Below are 7,500 nucleotides of genomic sequence, written 5' to 3'. Positions count from 1 at the left end.
TCAACGTGAAGAAATTCAAAAAAGCGCGGGTAAACGGCGGGAGTTTAAGCCCCGGAAGTCTACCATCACCCTTGGGTGATGGTACAGTATTAGCCAAATGCCTCGTCATCTAATTAGTGACGCGCATGAATGGATTAACGAGATTCCCATCTGTCCCTATCTACAGTTCTGCCGCCAGGTGTCGCAGGGAGAAGTCGAGCTGCCACGTCGCTCCGCCGTTCAACCACGATTCCAGCCGCAGAACTGCAGGAAAAATTCCAAAAGCGCTACCAGAGTGAAGAGCACGCGAGGACGATCCAGTGGATATATAAATTGTGACTGCAAAGTGAAAATTGTGCGGAAAAACAGTGCCGGAAAACACACGCCACGTGCTCGGCACGCCGGACTTTGAGACCGGATTCCTCCGGGAATATTGATCCGACGGACGATCTGTTTACGTGGAAACTGTTTATCTGTGAAGACGTTTAATTTGAGACATTAACTGTGACAATCGTGTAAAAACTGTGGAAGTGCAAAAACAGATAAATAGATCGAAAACCCACCTCGAGCTTCGAGACGCCACCGTCGGCGTGGGTAGCGCTGCGGTAGCGGTGTCGCGCGCGCTGATTGGCCGCCGCCGAGTAGAGAGGAAACTCTCTACGGAAAAAAGGGACCACTGCTGCCAACTTCAAAAATTTTTCGAAGGTTGGCAGCAATTACCTCCGGGGGCCGAAATTGAAGCTCGAGTTTCCACCATAGACTCACAAAGACCGCAGTGCGCGAAATTCGAAAGTGAACACGCAGAAAAGGACGGACACTAGACAATTGTTTAAACTATTGTTTAAACAAATTGTTTAAACAATTTTTAAACAATTGTTTAAAAATTTCAGGACTTTTTAACAAAGTTTTTTTTTTTTTTTTTTTTTTTTTTTTTTTTTTTTTTTTTTTTTTTTTTTTTTTTGTGGCTAACAACTTACATTTTCAGAGGCCGTGACGCGGCTCCACAATGGAGGTCGCCTCTTCGGGGACCGACTCCCGCCGCCGTCAGAAACGATGTCTGGCCACGGACTCGGAGACCGAGGCAGCCAACTCGGACGCGCCCCTCTGCTTCCGGAAGCCTGCGGAGGTCATAAAGAAGAAGAAAAAAAAGAAAAAGGATAAACAAACAACGCAGACAACACAGACAGCACAAACCACGCAGGAGACAGCAGAGGAGCCGTGCCGGGCCAACTCGGAGGACGAGGACACGACCGTGGCAGCCCTCAGAGCCCACGCTGCCAAAGCTTATAGGCAGCTTACTAATGAAATTACGCTTCCAGGAAACGACATCCCGTCCACTGTGGTGCACGCCCTGTGCACACAGGCCGCCAAGTTTAACGACTTACTCATTAAAGCCCTCGTTTACAGCAGCAGGCTGGAGGGACGTCTTGAGGCAGTCCAGGCCGAGTCCAAGGAGTGCAAGCGTTCCTGCCAGGCGCTCCAGGACAAAGCCGTCGCCGTCGCCGCCGCCGCAGCCGCCGCCCCCAAAAAGCCGACAACGTATGCCGAACGCGTCGGCGTCAGGTCCGCTACGGCAGCCAGGTCCACGCAGAAGCAGGACCCTCCCAACGTGGTCATCATCACGCCGGCAGACACCAGCAAATACGAGGACAGCTCGAAGACAAAGGAGGCGGTCTTCGAGCTGGTCTCGCCAAGAGCGGACGGCCTGCAAATCAAGGGCGTCCGCAGGGTGCAGGGTTCAGGCATCGCGCTGGTCACGTCAAAGAACACCGACGTGGCAACCTTAATGGCGCACCAAAAACTAAAAGCTGCCGGTTTTATCGTAGGAGCTCCGGCCAAGCGGAACCCGCGGATCATCGTCTTCGATGTCCCGCGGACCCAGGAGGACCCCAAGGAGACGACCGCAGCGATCCTGCAGCAGAACCTCAGCAAAGAGGAAGCGGCCAGCCTCTCCAAGGAGATTAACCTAGTTTACAGGAGCGGTGATAAAACCAGGGACCGCTGCAACCTGATATTCGAGGTCAGCAAGCGTGCCCGGGACCTCCTGGTCTCCAAGGAGAGGCTGTACGTGGGCTGGAACTGCTGCAGGGTCCGGGACCACGTCAGCGTGACCAGGTGCTATAAGTGCCAGGGATTCGGCCATCCTGCCAAGTTCTGCAAGGCCGAGAAGGAGACCTGCGGCCACTGCGCGGAGGCGGGGCATGGGATCAAGACCTGCCCGAAGAAAGAAAAGCCGGCCACCTGCGTGAACTGCATGAGGGGTAAGAAACCCTCCTCCCACTGCGTGACGAGCAAGGACTGCCCCGCGTATATAGCTGCCATAAATCAGTCGCTCTCCCGAACTGATTATGGTTGTTAGGCCCCCACCCAAAAATATCCCCGAAATTAGGATACTGCAGCTGAACATGAGACGTTCAGCTGCGGTCACCGGAGAGGTACGCGAGCTCATTGCCCAGAAGCGGCTAGACGTCCTGCTATTGCAGGAGGCATACGTCAGCCAGCTGGGCACGCGACATAGGATTAGTGGTTTAGGGTCCGGAGTGAGGTTGGCGGCAGCCGAACCACAACCCCCGTGGGCGGCTGTTGCCGTCTGCAACCCCAACTTCGACATGATCTTCGTCTCGCAGCTCAGCAACTCCCACTGCGCCTGTGCGGAAGTGCTAGCACCCGGCTTTTCCTTTTACGCGGTGTCGTGCTATTTCCAGCACCGCGACGAAATAGAAAAGCACCTCAGCCACCTTGAGAAGGTGTTCTGCGCACTGAGGGGGGAGAGACTTTTAGTTTCTACAGACGCTAACGCGCAATCCTCGCTCTGGAGCCCCCGGGGCACAGACGAGAAAGGAGCTCAATTCGAGACTCTGATTGCCGCGTTTAGCATGGACGTTGTGAACGACGCAGCTCAACCACCTACCTTCTGGACGCCAACCGGGTCGTCATACATCGACGTAACCCTGGCGTCGCCTTCCATGTCTCCGTTCATCAGGAGCTGGAACGTAAGGTGTGCGTGGACGACCAGCGACCACAACGCCGTTGACATTAGGTTGCGGGCACCCAGAGCCGCGACGGGGAATCGCGGAGTCGCGAACTCTCGGTTCGACACTCGTCGAGCCGACTGGGAGCGATTCTCCGAGACCCTGTCCGATCTTTCACGATCGAGGCTCGAAGTCCTGAGCCTGGAGTCAGCGGAGGAAACTATAGGAATGGCAGAAACGCTCACAGACATCATCAAGGATGCCTGCACCGCGTCGATGCCGAGAAAGCGTAGATTTAGAAAGTCCAATCCGTGGTGGACGAAAGAGCTGACGGGCATGAAGAAGGCTGTCTACCGAAAGAGGCGTGCCTTCCAGAAGGAAAGAAATGAGTCCTCACGCCTCCTAAAACTGCTGGAGTACCGCACTTCGTTGCGGAACTACAGCAGAGAGGTGAAGAGGGCGAAATTCGAGAGTTGGCGAAACTTTGTGTCGTCGCACGGGAACACGGAGCCTTGGGGCATCGTGTACAAGCTGCAAGCGAACAAGTTCCGTGTCGAGAGGGTGCTCAGCACCCTCCGGCGAGCTAACGACAACACTATGAGCGCGGTAGAAACAGCCAACACCCTTCTGGAAGCACACGTCCCGGACGACCGGACAGAAGACGACACGCCCGCGCAGCAAGTAGTTAGGGAGAACGTGCGAATCGCGCCAAACACCGCGGACGCCTCTCCGTTTTCACCGGACGAGGTCGCGGATGCGATTCGTACGTTTGGAAACGACAAGGCACCAGGGCCGGACCTCATCGAGGTCCGAGCGCTGAAGGCCGCCGCGAAAATAGTGTTAGGACAATTAGTTCGCCTCTTCAACGGGTGCCTTCGTTGGGGCGTCTTTCCCCCCACCTGGAAGGAGGGCTCCCTCAGAGTGCTCCTGAAGGGAGAGGGCAAGGACGTGAAGGACCCGAAGTCCTACCGACCGATCTGTCTCCTCTCCGTCGTAGGGAAAACCTTCGAGAAGCTCCTTAAGAGCCGACTCGAACAGACGGCGATGGCAACGGGACGCATCTCCAGCAGACAGTACGGCTTCATGCGCGGAAAGTCGACTGAAGATGCAATTGTCGAGCTGCGCCGCATGGTTGATGCCATGGAGCATCGGCATGTGATAGCGCTGCTATTCGACATTTCCGGAGCCTTCGATAACGTCTGGTGGCCCTTAGTTCTGAAGAGTCTTAGGGATCGAGGCTGCCCGCGCAACGTCTTCGAAGTGGTCTCCAACTACTTCGAGGACCGCAAAGTCAGTATCACCGTCGGAACGGAAAGAGTCTCCAAGCGCGCGACGAGGGGGTGCCCACAAGGCTCCGTCCTCGGTCCGGCGTGTTGGAACCTGATGTTCGACGATCTCCTGAGGTCTCTCGAGGCCTCAGTTGAGAATAGATTCGTCGCCTACGCGGACGACCTCATCGTCCTCGTGGGCGGAAACTGCCGTAGAGACCTAGAGATCGAGGGTCAACGAGTTGTTGACCTGATCCTAAGTTGGTGCAGATCAGCAAAATTAGAGATCTCCGAGAAGAAATCCGAGGCAATTGTCCTACGCAGCGGATATATTCAGAGAGACAAAATAGGCCGACGGGGAGGATCGCGCCCAGACCGTAAACGCACGGCAGTCCGCGCTTCAAAATTAGACCTAGTTAGAAGGCCACCGACCATTCGGATCGGAAGTAAGCCCTTAAGTTTCAAACCCTTCGTCAAGTACCTCGGCGTTCACTTTGATAGGGGCATGGGTGTTCGAACCCACTGCAACTACATAAGTGACAAGGTCGGCTCGCTCTTCGCGAAGCTGGGTAGACTGGCGAGGCGTGAATGGGGGCTCCGCTTCGGAGCGCTCTCCGCCGTGTACCGCGGGGTTTTTATCCCGGTGGCAACGTACGCTGCTGCCGGGTGGGCCGACCGGTGCACGGAGGGGGAGCTCAAAGTGCTGAGAGCCGCACAGCGCCGCGCTCTCATCGCGATGACCGGCGCATATCGCCGGTCATCGTGGGACAGCGTGTGCGTGGTGGCCGGTGCTGTACCCATTGACGTTAAGCTCAGGCAAACCAAAGCCTTGTACGAGACGCGTAAAGGTAAAGACGCCAGATTAGGTAGCATCGTCGTTCCGGCGGGGGCCGACGATGCAAAACATAGGCTAGCGGTCGAGGCGTACAAGGTGTGGCAATCCATGTGGAATTCTTCCCACAAGGGCCGCACCACCTACGCCTTCTTCAAAAGCATAGAGGAGAGAGTGGCGGCCAAGTGGACGAAACCGAACCACTACACCACGCAAGTCCTCACCGGCCACGGACACTTCCGATCGCGCCTACACGCGTACGGAGTTTCCGACGGTGAGGAGTGCGTGTGTGGTCACGGATCGGACACGGTCGATCGCTTCCTCCTCGACTGCCCCAATTTCGAACCGCAGAGAGAAGCCCTCCGCGATGTAGTCCCAACCGGAGACTGGAAATGGCCGGAAGCGGCACAACACTTCGTGTCGTCTCCAGAGGCATTCCAGGTTTTCTCCGACTTCTGTAGGGAAGCCCTTTGGCTAAAGGGCTTCACATAGGTACCTCCAAACACCTGCACCTCCCAGGACCCAGAAGGGGACGATTCACGTCCCCACCAATTAATTACCCCAAACCCCTACCCATCCCTCCCAACTCCCATCCTTTCTCCTAGGTCTTCGCTTAGTGGACGCGAGGCGTCGCGTCACGAGTTCGCCTCCCCGTGGTTCCCCGTGGGCGCTAGCGAAAGGAGGTAAAACCATAATTTCGCTAGCGGCTAAAGAACTCGTCCATTGCAAACGTCTCAATGGCACGTGCGGATTTTTCCTTGGCCTGTCTCCATGACAGTGGTTGGACTGGGGGTAGATGGTAATTTGGCTGTGTATGCCCGCAAGGGCGAGGAAACATATCCGTGTCGCCTTCGCGGCGACCGGATTCACACTAGATGTCCCTATCTACAGGTCTCCAAAGTCCAACCCCGCCTCCACGCGGCGGAGACCGGGCAACGCAAGTCTGTATTTGCGGCAAAAAAGGGCTATGGCACCCGCCCTGCCTAGTCCCATCCTTCCCCATCACAGATTCCACCCCATCACGGTTTTGTGGAGCTGAACGGCCGCGGTGCTTGCGTGAGGTGCTTGACACCCGCTACCGTAGCTGGCGAAGCTCCGCTACGCCAACAGCAACATGCCTATCTTCGCTAGACGGGCACCAACCATGTGCAGCCGCCTAGTTACGCCAATAGGCAAAGAATAACCAACATACGCCACCCTAGCACGCTGCATAATCATTGCTGACGTGTAGAAGAAAGGGGGCGAATACATGTGGCAGAGTGCCGTCACTGCGGAGGGCGGTGGCGGGCACCCGCTGCCGCGGTCAAGCGGCAAAGCAAAACCCTCCTAATAACCTTCTATACACAGTTGGAGTAGGTAGCACAGCCTACCCAACTCAAAACAAACTTGAAAACTCCTTACACGGACAAGGAGTCAAGACTGGGTCTTCCGTACCCAGCCTAATGAATGTTGAACGAAGGCGGCGATTTACCCACGTTCGGACCCCTCGTAGGTGTTCCGTCGGGGGGTAGGTATTAAAGTTTTTGTGTATGCCAACATGGCGAGGAAACATATCTGCGCCACCTCCGTGGTGGCCAGATTCGCAAATAATTGTCCCTATCTACAGGCGGTGGCGGTCTGTGGCCACCCAGGGCGGGAGATAACCCCCGAACTAGCCCTCGCGTAGGAGGGTTGATCGGCCGAGTCGATGGGTGTATCGGCGATGAAGGCATTAGAGACCGTCAGTGCGTCGTACATGTAGTACTTCGCATAATGGCGAGGCCCTGATTTAGCATACGGGCTGTGGCGTGTTCTTTGTACAGCACTGTATGTGCTGTATGACTTCCGACTGGGGAACTGTTGTCACTCGTGGCATCAGTTCCCCAGTTTACGTTAAACGGTTTTTCAGACCGTTTTTCGTGGGCGGAACACGCCACTAGACAACACTCCGCTGGGCTCAGGAATACATGGGATGCAATCAATCCCCTGGGCAACCCAGGCCGCAAGGGGCAAACGTGCCCTAGCCACACTTGAGCCTCCACGAAAAAGGTACCGCTGGATAGCTCGTGTTCTTAAATACGCAGCGAACTGAACGAAGTGTGGTGGAGAGGAAGAGGCAGCCTCTCCGACTGCTGTCTCCCACGTGTTTGCCGTGCGTGGCGACCCTTGTCGTCGGAAAAGAGGATCCTGGGATCTGAGGGGGCCCTCTCCTGCGGGTGAGACGTCCCCAACACGTACCTTTGGCCTCTGCTTCGGCTAGATGGGCGGCTGGACGAGAAAAGCAGCCCTGGTCCAGTCAATCGGCTTGGAACGACCACACGCTTCGGGCAAGTGGGTTCTGCTGGGCGAGGACGCGGGCTGGGTAAGGAAACCGACCCAGCCAGCAGACTATATTCGGTGCGTAGCCCTAACCCAGCCTTTGGCGGGTTCCAAATTGTGTGGGTCGGTGGTGGCCGGGGAGCGCACTGGA

At 56.1% G+C, this 7,500-nt stretch overlaps 1 pseudogene; it reads left to right on the top strand.

Annotated features, from left to right (window-relative positions):
• The window catches only part of LOC143261397 (large subunit ribosomal RNA), a 3,023-nt pseudogene extending 2,828 nt beyond the window's left edge, over nt 1–195 (top strand).
• Nucleotides 196–7,500: the final 7,305 nt, after the last annotated feature.

The sequence above is a fragment of the Megalopta genalis genome, unplaced genomic scaffold (assembly GCF_051020955.1).
Source record: "Megalopta genalis isolate 19385.01 unplaced genomic scaffold, iyMegGena1_principal scaffold0051, whole genome shotgun sequence".
NCBI classification, from domain to species: Eukaryota; Metazoa; Arthropoda; class Insecta; order Hymenoptera; family Halictidae; genus Megalopta; species Megalopta genalis.
Note: the sequence above shows the minus strand (reverse complement) of the source record. Positions and strands in the feature narration are given on the sequence as shown.